The 22,365-nt window shown below is 48.7% G+C and overlaps 1 non-coding gene across 1 annotated transcript; it reads left to right on the plus strand.

Annotated features, from left to right (window-relative positions):
* Positions 1–296: 296 nt before the first annotated feature.
* TRNAG-GCC (transfer RNA glycine (anticodon GCC)) lies at positions 297–365 on the plus strand. Its single transcript has one exon. It is a non-coding gene; the product is annotated as a tRNA-Gly (tRNA).
* The last annotated feature ends 22,000 nt before the right edge of the window (positions 366–22,365 follow it).

The following is a 22,365-nucleotide window of genomic DNA, read 5'->3' on the forward strand; positions in this document are numbered from 1 at the left end:
CTCTCCTCTTCACCTCTCTCAGTGCTTCACGATGGCCCTTATCTTAGACCGTGGTAAGAGGGAGACCCAGATACTCCCACTTTTGCTATCCACCAACTTCACCCAGGTACTTTTATAGGTATCTTCCCTCAGCCAGTGCAAAAGGCATCTCCGAATGTCTGATGCCGGGAAAAGAGATGTAAAGTCTTAATTTGAAGGCACACAACCAGGCACTGGATTCGAATGAATGCTGGGTGAATTCCTTTCTCAGGGCTGTTCCTGTAACATTGGACGATACACCAGCAGTCAGGGGAGGGGCGGTGGCTCAATGGTAGAGCATCTGCTTGCCTTGCAGAAGGTCCCAGGTTCGATCCCTGGCATCTCCAGTTAAAGGGACCAGGCAAGTAGGTGCTGGGAAAGACCTCTGCCTGAGACCCTGGAGAGCTGCTGCCGGTCTGAGTAGACAATCCTGACTTTGATGGACCAAGGGTCTGATTCAGTATAAGGCAGCTTCCTGTGTTCATGTGATGTGTTTAGCAATATATCCCTCAAAATCTTTAGGGGAGGGGTTGTGGCTCAGTTTGTAGCGCATCTGCTTGGCATGCAGAAGGTCCCAGGTTCGATCCACGACATCTCCAGTTAAAGGGACTCAGCAGGTAGGTGATGTGAAGGACCTCTGCCTGAGACCCCGGAGAGCCACTGCCGGTCTGAGTAGACAATCCTGACTTTGATGGACCGAGGGTCTGATTCAGTATAAGGCAGCTTCATGTGTGTTCATGTGTTCAGTGCGATGGAGATATGTTAAAAGCAGGGGATCAATGTATTCTGAAGTATATTTGCTTGTCTTAATAATTGGATTGGTTGGTTTGGGGCAGTTGTTTTTTTAACTAATTTAGAAACATTTGGAGCAAGGCATCCAAATACCCAGAGAAGTTTAAGCCTTGGGTATCCTCAGCCTCCTGAGGTGGTGCTTTTAAAACGGGTTCAGGGCCCTCGGTCGGGAAGCCCGGGCAGGAATCCTTGGCCAAAAAGCCGTCTGCGCGGCCTCAGGGGCTGGCCCTCTGTCACAGCCCTTCGTGTGCAGCCTGCAACCCCGATGCTGCGTTGTCTATTTATTTAGCGTGCTTTCACAGCCCTGAGCGGTGTCGGGATGCAAGGGAAGCGGGACAGCAGGTGCAGCAGGGATGCGACCGCTGCCTGACCTTCCCACTCCTGCCTTTCTGGGACACCGTTTGAATGAGCAGAGACCACACGGGCTTTCCTTGGGTTTTAGGGAAGAATCCCCGCCATGCACACAAAAACAGGAACCTCCACCTGGCATGGTCGGTCACTGTGTGAACAGACTGCTGGACTTGATGGGCCTTGGTCTGATCCAGCAGGGCCTTTCTTATGTTCTTATGTTCTTATGCCTTCCGACTCTTTCTGTTCCTTAATTTTTTTTGGGGGGGGGAATTCTGGAGAGGCGCTGAGAGCAGCCATGCGCAAAATATCGCTCCTGACAAGAGAGCCGTGTGTCGAGAGACAAGTGCCCGAGGCGGCCGTGGTTGCGTAAGGTCTCTCTTGGTGCGGGCCTGTTGCATAAAATAATCATAAGTGGAAGAGGAGGGAAATCAAAGCAAAGACACATTCAGCTAACATTCATACACCCCGATCTAACGCTGCTGTTTGTGTACCACGAAACACTAAGCCTTCCATCCTTCTGAGGTCGGTCAAACAAGGACCCGGCTTGCTGGGGGTAAAGGGAAGATGACTGGGGAAGGCAGTGGCAAACCACCCCGTAAAACAAAGTCTGCCTAGTAAACGTCGGGATGTGACTTCACCCCGTGGATCAGGAATGCTTGCACAGGGGGCGTTTACCTTATTTCAAGCACTGGGAGCCAGTGTGGTGTAGTGGTTAGAACACTGGACTTAGGGTTGCCAACCTCCAGGTGCTAGCTGGATATCTCCTGCTATTTAGGGTCGCCAACTTCCAGGGTACTAGCTGGAGATCTCCCACTATTACAACCGATCTCCAGCCGATAGAGATCAGTTCCCCTGGAGAAAATGGCCACTTTGGCAATTTATTTTATGTTATTTATTCTGTGACGTATAGCCCGCCCGCCCTGGCCGAGGCCAGGCTCAGGGTGGGTAACATCATTTCAAATTGATCGATAGTAATACACAATAAAATTAACAACTTGAAGTTAAAACAATAAAATCCCAATTAAAATAATCCTCAACTCACAAACGCTAGATGGCGCCTAAATTACACCCAAATCCAATTGGACTCTATGACATTGAAGTCCCTCCCCTCCCCAAACCCCGCCCTCCACAGGCTCCACCCCAAAAATCTCCAGGTATTTCCCAACCCGGAGTTGGCAACCCTATCTGGACTAGGTAGGATCTTGGAGCCACCAGGTTCAAATCTCCACCCTACTGTGAAACTTACTGGGTGTCTCTGGGCTAGGGTTAGGATTAGGCTGTCCTCTATGCACCTCCTCTAAGCGAAGCAAAGAGGGTCATTATGACAGAGAGCGAGCCTTCGTGGTCTATGGATTCCCCTATGGATTCCCCTCCCACACAGCCCCCAAAGCAGCTTACAGCAATAAAATTGCAATGGATATACAGTACAAAAATCAGAGTTTAAATATACAATGGCAAACTGCGTTGTGGGCTGGTTCAAGGGTTGCCAACCTCCAGGTGGTGCCTGGAGATCTCCTGCTATTAAAACCGATCTCCAGCCGACAGAGATCAGTTCACATGGAGAAAATGGCCGCATTGGCAATTGGACTCTACGGCATTGAAGTCCCTCCCCTCCCCAAACCCCGCCCTCCTCAGGCTCCACCCCAAAAACCTCCCGCCAGTGGCAAAGAGGGACCTGGCAACCCTATCACTGAGAAGTGATCCAGAAGGTCCCTACAGTGTGACTTTGCTGACTGTTTGGATCAGCTACCTGCCTTCTACTAGGGTTGCCGAGTCCCTCTTTGCTACCGGCAGAAGGTTTTTGGGGCAGAGCCTGAGGAGGGCAGGGTTTGGGTAGGAGGGGACTTCAATGCCATAGTGTCCAATTGCCAAAGCGCCCATTTTCTCCAGGTGAACTGATCACTATCGGCTGGAGATCAGCTGTAATAGCTGGAGATCTCCAGCTAGTACCTGGGGGTTGACAACCCTACCTTCTGCCCTAGCATGGCATCTGATATTTTCCAGAGCCCTTCCATAAAGGTAGCAACTAGTGCATAACTGAATATTTCCAGCCTCCCTCCCCACATGGCTTGGGGTGGCTGTGTGAAAGCCCCTTTAGTTCCTGGGCTCTGACCTGACCTAGATTCCAAGGGAGGTCGATTAAAAGAGCCGGCTGAAGGAGATTGTTGCATTTGTAAGCAAACTAAGGTAGACCATTCTGGTTTGTGTGGGCACACCACCACCTGGTGGCGAGATGACATCTCAAGGCTGCTTCCTGCATTCATCTCCCCCCCTCTATGAGCTGTGCTACCATTTATCTTTCTCTGGAAATTATAAAAGGCCTGTTTCATGGGCAGGGGCAAACATGCCCATGATAAAGAGGGTCAAATAAGCAGTTTTTATTTTTTTTCTCAGCTCATCTTAAGAGAGGCCTTATTGTTATTTTGCTGGTTCTGATTCCCTTACTTTGTTAATGCTGCTTTTTATTGCTCCCTGATGGATATTGACTCTGGAGCGTTTAATAGTTTTCTGAATGACTGTGATGAGATGGCCTCATTAAACATTGGGGGGTGTTCAGCTCAGTGCCTGGTTTGGCAGTGACAAACGAGAAAACCAGCCCTGCAGTGTAGAGCCATCTTCTCTCTTACACAGAGCCATTTTCCTGCTGTTTCTGAGCCACTTCCTGGACCTTAGCGAGGTCTTTTCTATTGTCCAGAGCACAGCCAAGTTAAGACTCCTCTAGTCTAGACCTTTCTGCCTTTCTTAGAAGCTCAGAGACTGCTTGTCTCTCCGGAAAGGAGCGTATCTTATTGTCTCAGTAAGAGATAGCCAGGAGACTGGTTTATTGCCCTTGAAGGTCAATTGTTAGTTACAGAGGAGTAGGGTCACTGTAGGGCTGGCAGGTCCCTCTTCACCACCGGCAGGGTGGGGCCTAAGGAGGGCGGGGTTTGGGGAGGGGAGAGACTTCAATGCCATAGAGTCCAATGGCCAAAGCAGCCATTTTCTACAGGGGAACTGATCTCCATCGGCTGGATGTATCAATCAATAGAGTACTTAATGAGATGTGAAACGTCTGCTTTTTTTCTTAAGAAAATCACCTACGTGTTGTGCTGGAGCCCTGAGAAAATGCCACTGAATGTGTGTGTGTGGATTCCAGTTTAGTATTCAAATTTTAGGGAGTTCTTGTTGTTTTCCTGTGCCACTAGATGGCACTATTGGCCTACTTTTCCTTGTGTAGGTCTCTAGCAGTAGAACAACGTGTGCTTGCACAGGGGACTACCTTTACCTTTACCTTTGTGTGTGTGTGTGTGTGTGTGTGTGTGTGTGTGTGTGTGTGTGTGTGTGTAAAGTGCCTTCAAGTCGCAGCCACCTTATGGTGACCCCTTTTGGGGTTTTCATGGCAAGAGACTAACAGAGCTGGTTTGCCAGTGCCTTCCTCTGCACAGCAACCCTGGTATTCCTTGGTGGTCTCCCATCCAAATACTAACCAGGGCTGACCCTGCTTAGCTTCTGAGATCTGATGAGATCAGGCTAGCCTGGGCCATCCAGGTCAGGGCACCTTTACCTTTAGGTGATGGTTATGCACATCATCACAAGAGGCGGCATTCCCTCTGGCGTGCGAGGCAAGGGGGGCCAGGCCTTTTCTAAAAGGCCTCGGCCACTGTGAGTTTATAACTGCTTGCCTTGCAAGCATTTAACAATATTGTCATGTTCCCCCCCCCCCAAAAAAACCCTCTCTACTTGATTAATGAGGGTCACATCCTTTAGAGATCGGAACTGTTTGAATTGGATTACTCTCGCTGATAGACTAAATATTGGAGCCCTGTTAATATTCTAACGCACACAGAGAATTTTTTTTGGGAGGGTTGTTTTTTGGTTTTTTGGTTGTCAAATGAACAAAGTCGTATTTCTCCTTCAGTTGATTTGAGTCCCAGTGAGGACTCCCCCCCTTTGAAATAGACATCAGCTGCTTATCAGAATGTGGGTGATTTTTTTTGCAAGAGTCCTGAATAGGAACCTGCCTGGAATAATCATGCCGGCTTGTTGTGCTAATGAGCGGGAGGAGGCACGAAGAGCAGCAGGTGCATCTGGGTCTCCAGCTCGCCTCCGTCCCCACTGGGTATTTTCTCTGCTGATTCATTCTTTATTGACAATTCCCCTTGCAGGTGGTTCTCAGAGGATAATCAAGGCAGGGAAACGTCGATGGGGGGGGAAGGAGAAGGAGTTTTGAAGCTCGGAGGTGACACCGAGGGCCAGCGCTGGTGGCGTTTCCTCGGGCGCCGTGACAGTGCCATCCTAAGGAGAGTGTTGCCTTTCTAAGACCTTTGCCTTCAGTGGGCTCAGAAGGCTGTAACTCTGCTTAGGACAGAACTTCTGGTTGCAGAATCAAGGGGAGGGGCTGTGGCTCAGTGGTGGAGCATTTGCTTGGCATGCAGAAGGTCCCAGGTTCAATCCCCGGCATCTCCAGTGAAAGGGACCAGGCAGGTAGGTGATGTGAAAGACCACTACCTGAGACCCTGGAGAGCTGCTGCCGGTCTGAGTAGACAATACTCACTTGGATGGACCAAGGGTCTGGCTCAGTATAAGGCAGCTTCATGTGTTCATGTGTGAGGTGGCCCCCAAGGTTGTTGAGCATTTGCTCCTGTTTTCCCATACCCCGTGGGGCTAACAGCTACTTACATAAGAACATAAGAAAGGGCCTGCTGGATCAGACCAGGGTCCATCCAGTCCAGCAGTCTGTTCCCACAGTGGCCAACCAGGAGCCTCTAGGAAGCCCACAAACAAGACAACTGCAGCAGTATTGTCCTGCCTGTTTTCCACAGCATCTAATATAATAGGTACGCTCCTCTGATCCTGGAGAGAACAGGTATGCATCATGACTAGTAGCCATGGATAGCCCTCTCCTCCAAGAACATGTCCACTCCCCTCTTAAAGCCTTCCAAGATGGTAGCCATCACCACACAAAGACATACAAAAAGCCCTGCTGGATCAGGCCAAGGCCCATCAAGTCCAGCAGTCTGTTCACACAGTGGCCAACCAGGTGCCTCTAGGAAGCCCACAAGCAAGATGACTGCAGCAGCAAGCGGTCTGTCTTCCACAGCACTGAATATCATAGGCATGCTCCTCTGATCCTGGAGAGAACAGGTATGCATCATGACCAGTATCCATTTTAACTAGTAGCCATGAATACCCCTCTCCTCCATGAACATGTCTACTCCCCTCTTCAAGCCTTCCAAGTTGGCAGCCATCACCACATCCTGGAGCAGGGAGTTCCACAATTTAACTATGAGTTATGTGATGAAATACTTCCTTTGGCCGCCATGCCCTGTTTGTAGGCATTCCGGTGGCACCTGGTTGGCTGTTGTGCACATCGGATGATGGAGAAGATGGACCATTGGTCTGCTCTCGCAGGGCTCTTCTGATGTTTCTGTGACCTTGCTCTGATCCACCAAAATCCTTCCTAGGGCAAGACAAGACATGATCTGGGAGAGCCAGCACCAGAATCTCCTGTGCATTTGTGTGTGTGTGTGTGCGCATGCATCTTTTTAAAAAACATCAAGGTTGCCATCTGTAACAGCTAATTGGATTAGGAATGGTGAGAAGGAATCCTTTTCTGTGATGTTTCCCCCATCTAAATTGCCCCATCCAAGGTGGTTATTACCCCTTATTGGAGGGTTCCAAGTGCCAATGCTGAGCTGAGTCAAACAACCGAAGTGCACACAAGAAAATAACACAAGTGCTTTGAATGGTTCAAAACAGTAAAGGCAATTGATTACAGATGTAGGTATAAAAACGGACAAAAGAAGAAAAAAATTAAGTGGCAGATTATGAGCACATCACGAGTATTTTTAAACATGCAAAGATGGTTTGATTGCATTCGTCCAGGCAGCGGTTCCTACTGCCCCTTTTTGCTAGCACGAATAAATAAATATCGCAAGAGTTTCCGATAGACGGGTATTAAATGGTTCTGGGTGGAGAAAGCATTGATCAGGCTATAAGAGTGGCAGTTGATTCACTAATTGCTGGTTAAGATCACCTCACCGGAACGCTGGAGGGTGTCGACTCCAATATTTTGTGGGATAAGAAGGTGGAGGTAATGGCCCTTCAAGGCCAGGGGCACAGAAAGATCCCATCCACGTCCCACTTAGCCTGCCTCTTTGAAGTGAGAGAGTTCAAAGGCTCTTTGCTGAAGCCACCTCCGACTGGTTGAATCTTCCACCAGGCAACGGTTCTCTGCCTTTCTGGAGCTCCCACTTGAATAGCGTGAGGATGAAAGAGGAGTCGGGTCAGGGGAAGCTCTGATAACCAGCTGGTGTGGAGGGGGTCAGGCCTTTTCAAGAAGCAGAACTGTCCCGAGCTCTGAGCAGTTGGCTTTAAATTTGGCATGAATGCTGAGGAAAAAAATGAACATTGAGAAAAGGAATGAAGGTTGTGGGAGGGGCCGTGGCTCAGGGGCAGAGCCTCTGCGTGGCACGCAGAAGGTCCCAGGTTCAATCCCCGGCATCTCTGGTTAAAGAGACTAGGCAGGTAGGTGATGGGAAAGACCCATGCCTGAGACCCTGGAGAGCCGCTGCCAGTCTGAGTAGACATTACTGACTTTGATGGACCGAGGGTCTGATTCAATATAAGGCAGCTTCATGTGTTCATGTCTTTACTTATGTTCTGTGGAGAGGCTGCAGCTCAGTGGCAGAGCCTCTGCTTGGCATGCAGAAGGTCCCAGGTTGAGTCCCTGGCATCTCCAGTTAAAGGGACTGGGCAAGTAGGTGATGTGAAAGACCTCCACCTGAGTCCCTAGAGAGCCGCTGCCGGTCTGAGCAGACCATCCTGACTTGGATGGACCGAGGGTCTGATTCAGTAGAAGGCAGCTTCATGTGTTCATGTGTGAAAAAATGACTCGTGTGGGTCTTGCATCAATGCACCAAACTAAAATCCATGCAAGTTTTGTCCCCAAACCTTTTTTTTTAACCCACCCCTTTTTCCATGTAGCTGTTCAAGGCAGGTCAGGCTTGGCCAGGAGAGGAACCGACCACTGCATCTGAGGATTACCAGGGGAATACTGGCAGGAGAATGCCGCTGCAGTGGTCTTGCTTGTGGGCTTCCTAGAGGCACCTGGTCGGCCACTGTGTAAACAGACTGCTGGACTTGATGGGCCTTGGTCTGATCCGGCATGGCTTTTCTTATGTTATGTTCTTATGCACGGTGGATTTGATACTGCTGTCAGATTTACTTATAGCAACTTTTGTGAGCTGAGACTGTTTTGTCGTAGCAGTGATAGTGTGGCCTAGGGGTTACAGTCAGGCCCGCCTCCTTCTGCATTCACTTTGTAGAGACGGAATCAGAAAGTGGAGGCAAGGCAACTGGGCCTTAGAGAAGGAAGGGAGCTCTCTCCAAGCCAGGCCACCTGAAGCGGCTGAGTGTTGGTCACGAGGGGGGCCTGGCCTTTTGACGCTGACCTGGAATGTGTTTAAAACAGCTGGAGCAGTTTTGACAAGGGTTCCCCCCCCCCCAATTGCAGACAGACGAAACCAATAACAGCCACTAATTGCAGATGTTGCTCTGGCAGCGGGAGCCAGCCTCTCGCCAGGGATTGAGTCCTCCTGCCGCTCCCAGGCAGCCAATCGGGGACTTTGCCATTAACCTCCGGAGTGTTTCCGCTCTGCAGGCTCTGCGGGGCTCAGCAAGCCCTGCCAGAGCTGCGTGCATTGAGAGGGTGGAGGGAGCAGCTATGAGAAGGTGGGGGCGAGCTCCCTGGGAAGTGCATGCTACCGTGTGCCTGTTCACGTCACTCTCCCTGCCCGGTGGCCCTGGATGGATGAGCAATAAGCAGGACGGCCCCTGCTCTCCTCCTCAGAAGCATGAATGCTGCTCGGCACGCTGACGTGCTTCTGGACTATGCAAAGCACCGCATACAGTGCCCATGCTAAAAGTCGGAGGAAATAAGTTCTGGATAGGGTTGCCTCTCCCCCCAAAAAGTGTAGATGACGGGAATAGGGTTGCCAACTGCCAGGTAGTAGCAGGAGATCTCCTGCTAATTCAACTGACCTCCAGCCAATAGAGATCAGATCACCAGGAGAAAAATGGCCACTTTGGCAATTGGACTCTATGGCATTGAAGTCCCTCCCCCCAAACCCCACCCTCCTCAGGCTCCGTCCTAAAAATCTCCTGCCGGTGGCGAAGAGGGACATGGCAACCCTACTGGGAAAGGCACTGGCAAACCACCCCGTAAACAAAGTCTGCCTAGTAAACACTGGGGTGTGACGTCACGCCATGGGTCAGGAATCACCCGGTGCTTGCACAGGAGACTACCTTTACCTTTCAGGTTGCCAACCTCCAGGTAATAGCTAGAGATCTCCCACTATTACAACTGATCTCCAGCCAATAGAGATCATTTCACCTGGAGAAAATGGCCGCTTGGCCACTGGACTCTATGGCATTGAAGTCCCTCCCCTCCCCTCTGCCCTCCTCAGGCTCTACCCTAAAAACCTCCCGCCCCAAAAACCTCCCCCCCACGCTGCATTCACCATCTCTGCCTCCTCCTCCTTGTCCTGTCTGCCTCCGCAACCTCACCCTGAATCTGTAAGCGGGTGCCTCGGCACCCAATGTGATTGCTTTGGCAACCCACAATGCCAGTCAAATTCCAAACAGATCCCTGCCCCCTTCCATGGCTGTGCCTTTGCAGACATCACCACTAAGGTTTGGGATTCTCCCCCCCTCCCCAAATTTTTTTTTGTGTTCAATTTTTAGAATTTTTCTTCTGGGTCCCCCTGAGTTTGCAAAGCCCTAAATGATAGCTGCGTCTGGCCGCATTTGCAGTCCTCACAGAGGGCCGGCCCTTGGCTATTAGCAATACTGTATTGTATTTATTGACTGTTCTACTGTAGACCAGCCCTCTGAGAATGTGCAGAAACAGTGGGAGTTTGGGCATCCTCCCCCCACAACCAATGTAAGCTGAGCCCTGCTGGATCAGTCCCAGAGGCCTTCTAATCCGTAATGGGCCAACTAGATTTAGCATACAAGCAGGGCATGAAGGCAACAGCAGCTGGTATCCAGAGGTCTCTGAATGTGAGGACTCCATCGAGTTATCACAGCTAATGTCAGATCAGCTTCTGGGATCAGTCCAGCATCCTGTGTGTCCCCATAGCAGTCAACCAGATGGCTCTGGAAAGGCCTGTAAGCAAGCCATCCTACCCATATGCCACCCCCATTGCAACTGGTAATCAAAAGCACACAGGTATCAACCCCCTCCTTTGTTTAAGAATGTCTTTTTAAATAGCAATGCATATGTTTGAACACATGAAGCTGCCTTCTACTGAATCAGACCCTGGGTCCATCAAAGGTCAATATTGTCTACTCTGACGGGTGGTGGCTCTCCAGGGTCTCAGGCTGAGGTCTTTCACATCACCTACCTGCCTAGTCCCTTTAACAGGACGTTATTGCCAAATTCCAAAAGACCAACATTTTTGCATCTGTGGAACATCTGCTCTGGAGGACTTATACCACTACTTATTTGAATGCCCTCTATATGTGGAACCCAGGGCTAAATTTCTTACCGGGTTGGTTTCTGGCCTAAACACTTGTCCTAGTGCCGAGAAACTAGTATTTCTGTTAAAAGATACCAATGGGTTTGTTTCTCATAGGACTGCCCTGTATGCTCTGGCAGCAAAGAAAATAAGGTCCAATAAGGCTGCTAAGGGAGCTGATCCTTCAAGTTGATTTTAATGGTCGCTAGGTCCCATTGGCTGATTGGGACACCACCACAATTTTTAGTTATTATTTGTTGTTGTTGTTTTTGTATGCATCGATTTAGCATAGTTTTATTATGTATATTTATTATTAATCCCAGAATTTTATTAACCTAGTATTTTCTTTTATTATCTATCTGTGGTATCCTTGACATGTTTGTAATGGCCTATGGCTAAATGCAAATAAAACCATTGTAGAAGGATTGTAGTCCCTTTAACTGGAGATGCCGGGGTTTGAACCTGGGACCCTTCTGTATGCCAAGCAGATGCTCTACCACTAAGCCACGTCCCCTCCCCTTTGGTAGCAAGTTTATTCCTTTGGCAGCAAGTTCTGATTGTTGGCGACTGGAGAAGCCGTGCGAAGTAAGCTGAGGGGCAGAGAAGAGTCGCACTTGATTATCAGTGCCTGGGTGTTCTTGTCCACTATGATTTCTCCGTTCCCTCTCTGTTCTGCCTCATCACCTAACCCAGACACACCAGATCAATAAGTCTTCCCTTTGGCTCCTTCCCATTGATCTTGTATATAATTTTCATCTTCCCTAGACTTCAGGTTTAATGAGACGAACTTTAGAGGACTTTTAGATTCTCTTTATTTATCCCCCCCCCAAAAAAGAACGGAACCACCAAAATAACAGCCCATTTTCCCAATCATGAACAGCTCCACTTAGAAGGTGCTTTGAGGAAGCCGTGGCCTGGAGGCTGATGAGAACTTTTTTTTTTGTTTTCCTTCTTTCCCCCCTCTCTACATTTTGGTTGAGAGTCAGATGGCCTAGTCCCCCCCACCTCTTCTTTCTGAGACTGAACAAATTATAGATGTACTTGCCCTGGATTTGAATAAGATCCTGGTGGCAATCGTATGCCTTGTAGCAATGGCGGTTAGCCATGGAATCGAAACCAGGGATGAGTGGTCTCAACTCTTCCATCCCTGCATCCTCGATGTGGAAAATGTGCAGATGGCGGGTGGGGGCATGACAGAGAATTCTATAGTTACAGAGCATTATAAAATGGTGCGGCGGAAGTGGGATAGAGAATCTCTTTCCTTCTTTCTTCTCTGAAACTTAAAGGGGGGAAATTAGGGGGGTGGGAAAATCTGCTTCCTCATAGAGCTTTTAGAAGTCTGTGAGTGGGGAATATATATATTTGGGGGGGGGAGGTGTGCGATTTCTACATTATTTCTCCTCCCCCATGATTTTTCTTGCAGGCCCTATCTTTTAATAACAATAAATCCCTGTCCATGCACACCAAGACACTACCCACAAAAAGGGTCAGTCACATTTGTTTCTGCCATGTTAGTATCGCAATTAACCTGAGGGGTTCAATCCACCTCTCACCCGTTACATCCATTCTCTCCAGAAGGCCTCCCTACCAGCGTGGAGAGAGCCAGCGTGGTACAGTGGTTAAGAGCGGTGGTTTGGAGTGGTGGACCCTAATCTGGAGAACTGGGTTTGATTCCCCACTCCTCCACATGAGCGGTGGACACTAATCTGGTGAGCTGGATTTGTTTCCCCACTCCTACACACAAAGACAGCTGGGTGACCCTGGGCTAGTCACAGGTCTCTTAGAGCTCTCTCACCCCCACCTACCTCACAGGGTGTCTGTTGTGGGGAGGGGAAGGGAAGGAGATCGTAAGCTGGTTTGATTCTTCCTTAAATGGTAGAGAAAGTCGGCATATAAAACCAACTCTTCTTCTTCCTCCTCCAAAATGAAACAACCCACACAAAAAAGAAATCCTCAGAACACAAAGCAAAATATCATGTACATGACAGTTAAGATTTGCCGGTGCTGGAGCTGGGATTTGGGGTGGCTTGCCCCCCCTTTTGCAGGCCATCCTTCGGCAAGCCCGGATGCTACTTCCCCACCTGGTTAGGCGGCTTATGAAACCTGCCCCACCAAAGTCACATGTCCATCATCAGCAAGTCCTTTTACCATCCTGCTCCTCATCTGACCATCAAAATGAAGCTAAGATGTCCGCCTCCTCTATCACTGCAATGAATGAACAAAAGAAGAACTTTCCAGGGGCAGTGGAAAGGGGAGGTAGAATGAATTATTCAAACCCCCAGTGCTTTGGAGATGCTAACAGGTCATAATCTTTGGAGGCCTCCCTGATTAGGTTATGGTGTTATCAGCCAACAGGTCTAATTGGATCTCTCCAGTCGTGGGGGATCAGATTCATCAGGTCGCCCAAACTCTTGTTTTCGAGCAACTCAAATGACCCAAATTGCAGTAATATCATGATTATGAGAGACTCTCTCTAAAAAGGCTATTACTAATTCATTTTAATGGCTTCTAAGAGCTTCAGAGAAGTGCGGCGCAATTTACATAGGTGTAGGCGAACGAAGGAACTCTGGCTGGGAAATTTCACTTGAAGGCATTCTGGAGAGTTTGTACACCTCCACCTTAGCAGAAGGGGTAATCCTGTTTCTGGTGGATCAAGAGTAGCAAGTAAGAGAAAACGTAACCTAACGTCTAACAAGGTGAGGGCAACTGACTACAAGTGAAGTACGGGACCCTGAAGAAATGGTAAATATTGCAAAAGCTAGAAGTGGGAAATGAAGATAAGTGGAATTACTTGTAAAAAGGAGCAACGACCTTGGCTGTCTTTTGGTTGCTACATGGGAGACATGATAGAGGTCTATAAAATTATGCATGGTTTGGAGAGAGTGGACAGGGAGAAGCTTTTTTTCTTTCCCATAATACTAGAACATGGGGTCATCTGCTAAAGCTGGAGGGCGAGAGATTCAAAACAGATAAAAGGAAGTATTTTTTCACACAGCGCATAGTTAAATTGTGGAACTCCCTGCCCCAGGATGTGGTGATGGCTGCCATCTTGGAGGGCTTTAAGAGGGGAGTGGACATATTCATGGAGGAGAGGGGTATTCATGGCTGTTAGTTAGAATGGATATTAGTCATGCTGCATACCTATTCTCTCTAGTATCAGAGGAGCATGCCTATTATTTTGGGTGCAATAGAACACAGGCAGGATGGTGCTGCTGCAGTTGTCTTGTTAGTGGCTTCCTAGAGGCATCTGGTTGGCCACTGTGTGAACAGACTGCTGGACTTTATGGGCCTTGGTCTGATGCAGCAGGGCCTTTCTTATGTTCTTATGTTCTTAATGTCAGGTAGCTAAGACTGAAGGGGTATGATTGACCCAACCGGTGAGCTTCTTGCCAAAGAGGGAATTTGAACCCACATCTCCCAAACCCTAGTCCAAGACACAGATCCCCAACGTGGTGCCCATCAGTAGGTCTCCTGGCAGCTATTTTCTTCTTCCCCAAAGGGAAATCGTGAATCCTGGCTTTCCTGTACCTTATTGTGGCAGGAGATGCTTCAAAAGAATCAGGGTGGTTCACCATTGTATCCGCAGGGAGTGTCTATTCAGATGCCTCCGTCACAAAAGGATGCTTGGCTTGCAACCTCCCAACCGTTATGACTAGACCCAATACCCCATTGTGGCCATGGGTTGTGGGGCCCATAATAGCTATTCTGTGATAGTTCCTAATCCCTGTTCCCATTCCAGAAGTGCTCACAGACTTAATGGGAATTGGGACACCCCCCCCCCTCTGATCTAACCACTTCACTATGTTGCACATATGCATACTGAACAATTTATGCACAGGCCAATAGAAAATGGGACATAGTCACACGACATAATTTCGAGGAGTAACTGCATAGGGTTGCATTCTTGGAGGCCGTGACCAGTGGAGACCCAGAGGCCTCTGAGAGACAGGCTCTGCCGGTCTCTTTCTCTCTCTTTCTGCCCAAAGATGGCAGCTGTGGTTTCTCCAGTGACTGTGATCGCAAAGACGCCCGCTCCACCTCTGCAGTCAAACAGTGTGGGAGAATTTGACATAGGGCGACAGCCCTTGGGAGAAAGAATCCGGCGGCTGAGTGTGCTTTTCCCATTGGCCCGCCCAGTGCGGTGGACATGTTTGGCTGTTCGCAGCCTTCCCGGTTCTGATAAGGAGCCTATTTCACCGTTTCTGTTTTCCTTGTAAAGCTTCAGCACGTTGGAGAGGGGAAGCTTTAATTATGCCTCTTATTTCAAAAGCAAATAATGAAGCATGGGCTGTCTTGTCTGCTTTTCTTTTCTTTTTTTCAAAGCCCTTGATAAGCTCCTTCGGCCGGCTCTGTCTATAGGAAGCAATAATAGAAGTTTGAACAGTAAAAGCATTCCTCCTTTGAAAAACGTGCTTGACCTCTGCTACTTGAGAACGCAGTACCTGGCGAACACATTCTTTGCCCTCTTCAGCAATGCCCCACATGTCAAGAAGCACTTGGAGCTGGGCGGCTTCTTCCTCCCCTTGCTCCATGCTGGGCGACAAGGGAGAAAGTCAAAAGGGCACCTTAAATGTGTCCAGGAAAGGGAGGGGCCTCGCACTGTGGTCCAAGACCTCCGTTGCATGCCGGGAAGTACAGGAAGGTCCCCAAGACAATCCCTGCCTCTCGTGTGAAAACTAATCTTGGAAAGATTGTCCTGTGCCTGAAACTTGCAGGAGAAGAAGAAGAAGAAAAGAAGAAGAAGAAGAGGAGGAGTAGGAGTAGGAGTCGGTTTTTATATGCTCACTTTCTCTACCACTTAAGGGAGACTCAAACCAGCTTACAATCTCCTCGCCTTCCCCTCCCCACAACAGAAACCCTGTGAAGTAGGTGGAGCTGAGAGAGCTCTAAGAGAGCTGTGACTAGCCCATATCATTTCCATGTAGGAATTCTGTTAATTTGGCCATCCTCATATACATCCATAATTTCCCTTTCCGGTCACGAATTGAAGGTTTATTCACTTGCTTCCAAACTTTAGCTATTACAATTCTTGCAGCAGCAAAACTATATTGACAAATGACCCTATCGTTACTACCCTTTTTTTTTTTATGGGATTCCCAATAAACAAAATGCAGTAAACCACTGGTCTTAACCACTACCATGCTGGGGAGTGGACATGTTCATGGAAGAAAGGGGTATTCATGGCTACTAGTAAAAATGGATACTAGTCATGACGCATACCTGTTCTCTCCAAGATCAGAGGAGCATATCTATTATATTAGGTGCTGTGAAACACTGGCAGGATAAATGCTGCTGCAGTCGTTTTGCTTGTGGTCTTCCTAGAGGCACCCGGTTGGCCGCTGTGTGAACAGACTGCTGGACTTGATGGACCCTGGTCTGATCTGGCAGGGCCTTTCCTTCCTTCCTTCCTTCCTTCCTTCCTGCCTGCCTGCCTGCCTGCCTGCCTGCCTTCCTTCCTTCCTTCCTTCCTTCCTTCCTTCCTTCCTTCCTTCCTTCTCCCTCCCTCCCTCCAGCATCAGAGGAGCATGCCCATTATGTTAGGTGCTGTGGAACACAGGCAGGATGGTGCTGCTGCAGTTGTCTTGTTTGTGGGCTTCCTGGAGGCCCCTGGCTGGCCACTGTGTGAACAGACTGCTGGACTCGATGGGCCTCGGTCTGATCCAGCAGGGCCTTTCTTATGTTCTTATGTTCTTAAACCTTGGGTGAGCCACAGGCAGTCGAAAGGACTGGTGGTCTGCCTGTCTTTGATATAATGAATGTACACCCCCCTTGCTGCGCATCTGTAGTCCAATCGTCACGAGCAAAATTTAACTGTGTGAACTCAGCTTTCGCTGACTTGCCAGGCTCACAGTGCCATCCTAAGCAGAGTTGCACCCTTCTAAATCCATTGAAGTCAACGGGCTTGTGTGTCAGGGTGCCGTCAAGTTGCGTCTGACTTATGGTGACGTTCTGAATCAATGACCTCCCAAATGTCCCATCATTCACAGCTTTGCTCAGGCCCTGCAGGCTGAAGGCATTGGTTTCGAAGGGCGTTGTGTTGTTTAGGAGGGCCCCGCTCGCCGAAAGCGGGAGATGTGAATCAGTCTTTGCGTGAGCTCCCGAGGCCGTCTTGCAACGCGGCGAAGAGAAGGGCAGGCGAACCCGACTGTGCAGACGAATATGAGACAATTAGGAAGATGAGAGGGAGCAAAGGGCGAGCCTGGATTAATTCAGGGAGGACGTGGAAGGAAAATATTGTGACAAGACCAGCCACTAAAGAAGCACAGCGTGTGCCTCGGAATAATCTGTGCAGAACAATCAGTGCGAGCAAATAAAAGCCAAGGGGAGAGGTGGCAGAACCTTTTATGTAAAACCAATGGCTTAGAGCAGAAGACGACGAAGAAGGGTTGGTTTTTATACCCCACTTTTTTCTGCTTTTAAGGAGTCTCAAACCACCTTACAATCGCCTTCCCTTCCCCTCTCCACAACAGACACCTTGTGAGGTATATGGGGTTGACAGAGGTCAGAGAGAACTGTGACTGGCCCAAGGTCACCCTGCTGGCTTCATGTGGAGGAGCGGGGAATCAAACCCAGTTATCCAGATTAGAGTCCACCACTCTTAACCACTACCCCACCCCGCCTCCCCAAAAGAGCTCACTTCATAGAATCATAGAGTTGGAAGGGACCACCATGGTCATCTAGTCCAACCCCCTGCATAATGCAGGAAATTCACAACTACCTCCCCCTCCACACACCCCAGTGACCCCCGACTCCATGCCCAGAAGATGGCCAAGATGCCCTCCCTCTCATCATCTGCTTAAGATAATAGAATCAGCATTGCTGACAGATGGCCATCTAACCTCTTCTTAAAAATCTCCAAGGAAGGAGAGCTCACCACCTTTCGAGGAAGCCTGTTTCACTGAGGAACCGCTTTAACTGTTAGAACATTCTTCCTAATGTCTAGACAGAAACATTTTTGATTTAATTTCAACCCCTTGGTTCTGATCCGACCTTCTGGGGCAACAGAAATCAACTCGGCACCCTCCTCTATATGACAGCCCTTCAAGTACTTGAAGATGGTTATCATATCACCTCTCAGTCCTCTTCTGTTTAGGCTAAACATACCCAGCTCCTTCACTGGAGTTAGAGGAGCAGATTTTGCTGGGAGTACTCCAGCATATCAATTCCAGTCAATAGGGGAGGGCTTAGTGGGAGAACATCTGCTTTACTTGCAGAAGGTCCCAGGTTCAGTCTGCAGCATCTCCAGCTAAGGGATCTGAGCTAGCAGGTGTAGGGAGGAGATCGGGGGGCCCACTGGGCCACTACGCAGGTGACTGGTGTCATTAAAAAAAAAACAAGAGGGAAATCAGCGCATAGTTTGTGTATTGAGCTTACAAAGAGCTTCTTTTTAAAGAAAAAAGCAAAGATCAGTTCTTTTTCAGGACTAAATGCAGGCTCAGCTTATTGAGAGCCAGCATGGTGTAGTGGTTAAGAGCAGTGGTTTGGAGCGGAGGAGTCTGATCTGGAGAACCAGGTTTGATTCCCCACTCCTCCCCATGAGCAGCGGAGGCTAATCTGGTGGACTGGATTTGTTTCCCCACTCCTCCACACAAAGCCAGCTGGGTGACCTTAGGCTAGTCACAGCTCTCTTAGAGCTCTCTCAGCCCCACCTACGTCACAGGGTGTCTGTTGTGGGGAGGGGAAAGGAAGGTGATTGTAAGCCAGTTTGAGTCTCCCTTAAGTGGCAGAGAAAGTCGGCATATAAAAACCAACTCTTCTTCTTCTTTTATATTTCTTTAGAAACTGGCTAAACTTAAATCCCAAGGGAGAAGAGCCCTCCTAGTCTACCCCCATAAACACTGCTGATTTGGGAATCCGTTTAAATGTCAGATGGGTCGAGAAAGGAAAGCAGGCCGCCACGGTAGTCACAGAAATGAAGACATTTTCAGGCTAATGTGTGCCATTCTGGAGGCAGCCGGTGGGAGGTAAGCAATAGGAAAACCAGGAGACCCGGCAGCACAGTGGGCGATCTTGGCAAAAGATCTATAGCCAAGCTAAACCATCGAGGAGGCGAGAAGCCCCTTGCCGTGCCCTGCTTTAAGGATGGCAGGTCCCTCAGCCCCACGGCTAAGAATCCATGGTGACAGCAGAATCAGGCCAAATCAATTGGGTGGCGGTGGAGTTGGCGGGCGACTCTGCCGCCAGCCAGGGGGTGGGAAGATGGAGGTGCAAAGAAAGAGCAGGCCTCTTCGCTTAAGTCCATTAGAGGGAACGCGCTAAGCCGTAAATTAGTCACAACGGCAGGCACTGCAGCAGGGCCACTGGCTGGGACTGAAGGAAAGCAGCCGCCGCAGCTGGGCTTGCAGGTGCCGAATGGCAGGAAATAAAGGAAGACAGGAAATGAAAGAAGAAATTAAAGAAGAGGGAGATAGTGAGAGGTTGGGTTCTGTACATATTAATAAACAATGATCTTGGATAAAAAATATTGAAAACGAAGAAGAAGAAGAAGAAGAAGAAGAAGAGGAGGAGGAGGAGGAGGAGGAGGAGGAGGAGGTGGTTTTTATATGCCGACTTTCTCTACCACTTAAGATAGACTCAAACTGGCTTACAGTCACCTTCCCTTCCCCTCCCTACAACAGACACCCTGTGAGGTAGGTGAGGCTGAGAGAGCTGTGACTAGCCCAAGGTCGCCCAGCAGGCTTCATGTGTTGGAGTGGGGAAACCAACCCAGTTCACCAGATTAGCCCCCACCACTCATGTGGAGGAGTGGGGAATCAAACCTGGTTCTCCAGATCAGAGTCCACCTCTCCAAACTACCACTCTTAACCACTACACCACGCTGGGTTTATGTGTGTGAGAGACAGTCTTTTCGTCATAAGCCCCTCTTCCTAATCCCATACGTGGGGAGGCTGGGTGTGGTGCCTCAGGGTTGAAGTGAAAACACTCTGCTCATGTTCAGAGATGCCCTTTTTTCACCACCAATCTGTGTCTTTTATAGCTGAATCCCAGCCCTCGGAAACAGGTACTGGGACTGAGCAACGATGCCCACGGCTCAAATTAATTTCAACTCAGCAGTTCCATTTCCCCTCTACCCTTTTGTTGCACCCATGAGGACGACAGACTTGTTTGACATAAGTAACTGAAAGTGAGAGTTCTGAGGGCTTTGCCCAAGATGTTGGATTCCATAGTGGAGACCACGTGGTATTTATTCATCATCATCTTTACCCATATAAATTTGCAGGCTTCCTCCCCCCATTTTTTTTTTTTTTGCGGAAACAAAATGCCCCCCATTCTTTTCTAGACTTTGGAGGAACAAGGTTTCCTAACTGTACCTACTTCTGACCTAGACACCGATCAGAAAACATCCATGTGGGATTTGATTGTATGTGATGAGTGTTTTGCCAGAGGCTAGGATTCTTTAAGGGATGCTCTAGACTAGAGCCCCGTGGCGCAGAGCAGTAAGCTGCAGTACTGCAGTCAAAAGCTGGGCTCACGACCTGAGTTTGATCCCAAAGGAAGTTGGTTTCAGGTAGCCGGTTCGAGGTTGACTCAGCCTTCCATCCTTCCGAGGTCGGTAAAATGAGAACCCAGCTTGCTGGGGGTAAAGAGAAGATGACTGGGGAAGGCACTGGCAAACCACTCCGCAAAACAAAGTCTGCCTAGAAAACGTCGGGATGTGATGTCGCCCCATGGGTCAGGAATGACCCGGTGCTTGCACAGGGGACTTTTACCTTTTACCTAGACTAATCCTGCATTGAGTAGGGGGCTGGACTAGATGGCCTGTATGGCCCCTTCCAACTCTTTGATTCTATGATGTGGAGGGTCAAAGAAGCCCACAGAGGCAAGATATCTTTTCAGCACAAAGGGCAGAGGTAAAGGGTGGATTTGCCCCTCCAAATCCTAATTAATGTTCCACCACAGATGACTTATCAGAGAATCCAAGAGTTGGAAGGGGGTCTACCTCACCTAACCTCTACCTCAACTAAGGTCTCTTTCAACCTTGTTGTTGGGGAGGTAGTTGTGAATTTCCTGCATTGTGCAGGGGGTTGGACAAGATGACCCTGGTGGTCCCTTCCAACTCTATGATTCTACCCACCCCCACCCCCCGTTCTGTACAGGGAGTCTAAATAGAGCATTCCTGAAAGACAACTGTCCAGCTTATTTATTCATTTAAAACATTTATTAGCCTTCTTTCTGCTTTGCAGAACTCAAGGGAGCTTACAGTGTAAATAAAATAACAATGATAAAAATAGATAAAAGACCGCATGAAATACCCCAGTAATGGGTTCCATTTTCAAACCGGTTTTGCAGTTGAGAAGTTTCTCCGAATGCCTACCTTTTTGTCGTTGTTCACCCTGCACAATACTCAGAGGAACAATGCTCAGTGTTAGTTACATGCTGTGTGCTTCTGATTTCCAGAAGATCACATCTTTGGTGATTTCCAGATCTGACAGACATCTTTGTACAACTAAGCAGACACTGATCTCCTTTTCTTTCCTCCTCCTTTCAAAAACATCCTTGAATCTTGGCACTTTAGCAGCAGGGGATGTCTTTTGGGGTGTGTCTAAGCATCATAATTCCTAATTTCCTTCTGCAGACAGTAGTGTCTCTCGGGTAGAGATCTATACTATTGAACTTCTATAGTCTAGCCTGTGCTGAGTTAAATGAAGTGTTTTTAGTTTTCGTTTTCGCTGAATTTCCTCTCTTTGGCTGACTATTATGAGAAAAGGGGTGGCGTGTAAGTATGTTAGTCACATGAAGGGTCAGTGTGGTGCAAATGAGACTGAGGTTCAAATTAGGGTTGCCAGGTCCCTCTTCGCAACCGGTGGGAGGTTTTGGGGGAGGAGCCTGAGGAGGGCGGGGTTTGGGAAGGGGACTTCAATGCCATAGAGTCCAATTGCCAAAGTGGCCATTGTCTCCACGTGAACTTATCTCTATCGGCTGGAGATATGGGTTGCCATAGAGTCCAATAGCCAAAGCGGCCATTTTCTCCATGTGAACTGATCTCTGTCGGCTGGAGATCAGTTGTAATAGCAGGAGATCTCCAGCTAGTACCTGGAGGTTGAACTCAAGAAACGACAGCACAAGACCGAAAGGCCAAACTATCTGGCACATAAACTCCAAAATTTGGATATGCTAATAATCTATATTGTTAGAGAGTAACAAAGTACAACCGCAGTTCACATGAAACAAGAGCGTAGACATATGTTTAAGTCAAAAACAAACAAATTACATAAAACGCGATGCGTTTAGCAAGTCAGAAGCAACAGAATTCATAAGACACATTGGGCTTCCGGTAGATATTCCCATTTCATGATGGCTTTGTCAAGCTTCAGATTCTTCCATATGCTTGAAAGTTCATTTTTAGGACAAAGGTGTGTACCTTCCTTGTATCAGCGGACGGCTAGCTAAGACGTCTTACCTGGAGGCTGGCAACCCTGTTTCAAATCCCCGTTCTTTGGGCCAGTTACTGTTCTTTGGTCTACCTCACAGGGTTATTAAGAAGACAAAAGGGGGGGGAGAAAGATGTTCACCGCCCTGAGCTCCTGGGAGGAAGGTTGAGATAAAAGTGTAACACACACCCCCATGCCATCACAAACCTGCTCAGCTAACCGTTGAAGCACAGAACAGCTGTGAGCTTCTGCCCCATCTCCCCTGATTAGCTGCCTTTAGGAAAGATAAACCCTTTACTAATTCCCTGGAGCTCCGTCATTACATTATTGCC

Source organism: Euleptes europaea, chromosome 21, assembly GCF_029931775.1.
Source record: "Euleptes europaea isolate rEulEur1 chromosome 21, rEulEur1.hap1, whole genome shotgun sequence".
In the NCBI taxonomy this organism is placed as follows: Eukaryota; Metazoa; Chordata; class Lepidosauria; order Squamata; family Sphaerodactylidae; genus Euleptes; species Euleptes europaea.